The following is a 3,881-nucleotide window of genomic DNA, read 5'->3' as shown; positions in this document are numbered from 1 at the left end:
AACCATATCAAACCTGTGCTGGCGATGCAATTCCGAACCCGGCTCCCATACCCACATTTGGTGGTCCTGCCCCATACTCCAAAAGTTCTGGCAAGAGGTCCATAAGTTTACATCTAAGATAACATCATACACTTTAGAATTCACCCCCGCACAACTCCTGTTGCATCACACCTCCTTATCCAGACGAACTTACTTTAAGTCCTTGACAATGCACTTGTTGAACGCAGCTAAACTGTGTATTCCTGTTCACTGGGGCACATCCAGACCTCCGACAATCAAGGAATGGTTTATGAGGATCAATAGAACCGCTGAAATGGAAGAACTTATAGCCATTTCGCAGGAAAACATCAATAAACACAACTCTCGTTGGGCTTGCTGGTCCCACTTCAAAACAACCTCAGACTACGCACACTTCATGCAATTGAATCCTACCTGAACAAGAGAGACTCCTCACTCCTTTGACTGTAAACATAGCGAGGGCTTGGGGAGGAGGGGGGGAGCGGGCAGAAGTCGGGGGCTAGATTGGCGGCTATTGCCCCCCCCTGACTCGTCTGGCCCGCTCCTCCCATCCTCTCCATTTACTTTCACCTTTGATCCATACACACACTCCCATTATAATTCCAATTTTTCAGTGCGAAAGATATCCCCCCTCACCCTGCTTACCACCCTCCCCTCAACCCCCCCCCCCCTTTTTGTTCTTTTTTCTCTTCCTCCCCCCCCTCCCCCCCACCACACTCATTCAAAAATGGATGTAACCGATAAAACCAGCTGGACTGGTTACGTAAAGGCTTCTATAAGGCATGAAACACATGCGACACACATAATCCTGGACCGAACCCTAGACGGATGTCTATAAATAAAAACTTCCGCAACCAATCTAAAGTTATACACAGTACACTCATCTGATTCAGCAGCTAATTTGAAAACCCGTCAACCTAAGAACAAATACAGATGATCATTTACTGCGACAGATTGTACCATATTGTGCACCCAATTGCTACTCCTGGTCGTACAAGATAAATCCTTCACAGGCTTACACACACACGTGTTGTATGTTCTTTATAGTTGATACTGTCACGGATACTATGGAGCTTGTAGAACATGTCTACATTCCTATTATGATGTCATTGTACATGTACTGTTATATCCTGTGATCTGTAAATTTGTCTCTACTTATGTTCAATAAAACTTTTATGGAATAAAAAAAAAAAAAAGAAAGAACACATAAACACGTCACAAGACTAACAACATAAAATGGACCTGAATTGTGCCCTTGGTCTGCTGTAAGGTAAGCCCTGGTGAGCTGGGCGGTGAGCCCTACTCTGCTGGGCGATATGCCAAGAGAAGGCCGCAAAAGATTTGGTGTAGGGAGGTATTAATTTATGTACAACAAGACACTATGGGGCAAAGTTTCTGAAGGCTCAGGTCATTTCCACTTGTGGATTGGAGATGTATCGAGTAAAGCAGGTGGATTCCCGCCTGCCCATCTTTGATCGCGTGGACTGGGACCCCGTTTCGTGAGGCTGCTCCAATGCGAAAGAATGTCCAAGAAAATGACCAAGGTCCTGGCCTAATTTGCTCAAAAGGAACCTGACGTGACTAATGAACTGGTTGCTGCCTGGGGTACTAATCGAGAACGGTAGTAATGGGCTGTCCTGCGAGGGATCAAACATATGGGCCAAAAATTTATCTAGGATGGACATGGGGCACCAGGCTTTGAGAGTTTGGAAAGGTTTTATGCCAACCCCTGGACCAGACTATTGTGTTTTGGACACGCTGAGGAGCAAGATGAAGTCTGATGGCGTGTGAGGTGGCATCTACGTAACACTTTACAACTGGGATGGTGACAGTATTCACTGGGGCGTAAGAAGCTGTAGAAAGCCAGGTAGATGGCTGCTTGAAGGACCAGGCTGAATTTAGCCAAAAGGGGAATGTGACAGGATGAAAGACATGTCTTGGAATATGGCGCTGGTGACGGTAGCCGTTTGATACTGATTTGGGGTCATTGCCTGTGAATACCACACAACATGGTCTTGACCGTATGGGCGGCGAACAAGACGGTTTGTTAGGATCTCATAAGGGGATGAAATACTGGATGTCAGCTGAGTGGGGTCTAAGGTATTGTGTGACAATGCCAACTGTGTGCGGTGGCATAATATGAAGACTAGGATGTGATGGAGAACTCTTGGTATTGCTCTGGGGTTTGAGGCTAGTAACCTGACATAGAACCTCTAGGCTGCCCGGTAGGCCTTCAGGGTGTTGTGAGATAGTGAAAGATTAATAAGGCAGGTAGCGTCGTGAAAGTGTTATTTGAATCCGAGGTTAGCTACGACTAGTGTGGGATAAGAGACATGGTCGGGTCGGTTCCAGGTTCCTGCAAAAAATAACGAAGCAAAGTTAACGGGTAGTGCGTCGGCCAGATTATTGCATTTGTCTGGGATGTGGACGCATAGGACGTTAGATTGGTGCTGCGGGGATAGTGGCACCAGCCTGCACAGGAAGGCCACAATGGCCAGCTACTAGGACCTCCTTTATTTATAATACTGGCTGTAGCTTGGTTGTCTGTGGCGAACGTCACTGTTTGTCCTGCCCAGTTGTTGCACCAGACTTGAGCTGCTGCGACAATGGGGTAGAGGTCGAACAAAGAGGAGGACTAACTGAACCCAGGAATCAAGAGGATTTCTGACGGCCATGGCCCTATAAACCCAATTTGGCCAAAATTGAGGCGAGGACCTGTGGAGGCTGTGGTGACCATGACTACCTGAGATGAAGAGAGAGATGCTGAGGGAATACACATTGGCATGCCATTCCAATTTGTGAGAAATTCGACTCCCATTGGCAGATCTGCTATAGCTGGCATATCTTAATTTAAGGATTTAGTCAGGGTCTTTGCCTGGAAGAGAAACACTAAAAGATGGGAGGTAAAAGATCCCCTTGAGTCTGGCTGCTGCCTTGGCTGAAAATGAGCAGTGATAGTCAAAGGATGGGCGCCCTGCATACTTGTGACCTGCTGCGTGCAGATACGGGTCCAATTCTACCCTCCTGTTGGGGTTGCTCTGCCTAGCATGTCTCTGACTGTCCCCAAGGCCCGCACAAACTCTGTGACAGTGAGCTTGCGATTAAGTAAAGGGTCTCTGGCCTTCAGGATGACTGAGACATCTCCCCGCGAATATGATTTGTTCTAGGCCAAGTTGTGTACTGCTATGAGGAGGGATGCTAAGTTAACGTTGTTGTCATCCAAGATGTCCTCCTAGATGCCCTGCTAGGACAAGGTGTGCAGGGAAGACGATGGTGCAGAAGTTGGGTGTGTCTGTAAGTGAAGGTACGGGAATGACGGTGGTGACTGGAGCTGGTAGGGGCACGGCTGGGCGTACCTCCAGGGCTGTCACTCTGCTTGGACTTCGGCGACTGCTGCTGACAGTGTGGTTATCCAGGAGTGCAGCTGAGTAGTCGCAAAGAAGATAGACTGAAGTGGTGCCTGGAAGGGCTGCCACTGGCGGTGGAAACAGTAGCCTAAAGGCTTGGTTTCCTGGCTGCAGCAGGGTAGGATTTACTCTTGCGACACCGTTCTGCTATGAGTTTATTTTATTTTATTTTATTTTTTTATTATTCTTTTTTTTTTTTTTTTATTGGTCCAAGCTCTTGTGAGACTGTAAACCGCCGCTTGCTGAGCCCGTAAAGGGTGATGGCAGGGCTGAGGCAAAGTCCTCACTGTCTGCCTGCGACATGGCATCAACTAAAAGCAAGGGGGGGGTGCGTATGTTTGAGGTAAGTTGCAAAGGTAGGAGGGGATAGTTGCGTTGGGTAGATAAGATGAAAGGCGGAAGGAAACAAGAATAGGACAAGGAACGACAGCCATAGTGACAGTTGATTTGCGCTCG

This window comes from Lithobates pipiens, unplaced genomic scaffold (genome assembly GCF_037356315.1).
Source record: "Lithobates pipiens isolate NorthernLeopardFrog02 unplaced genomic scaffold, aLitPip1_a1.2 Scaffold_25, whole genome shotgun sequence".
NCBI lineage: Eukaryota > Metazoa > Chordata > Amphibia > Anura > Ranidae > Lithobates > Lithobates pipiens.
This window is presented reverse-complemented; position numbering follows the sequence as displayed.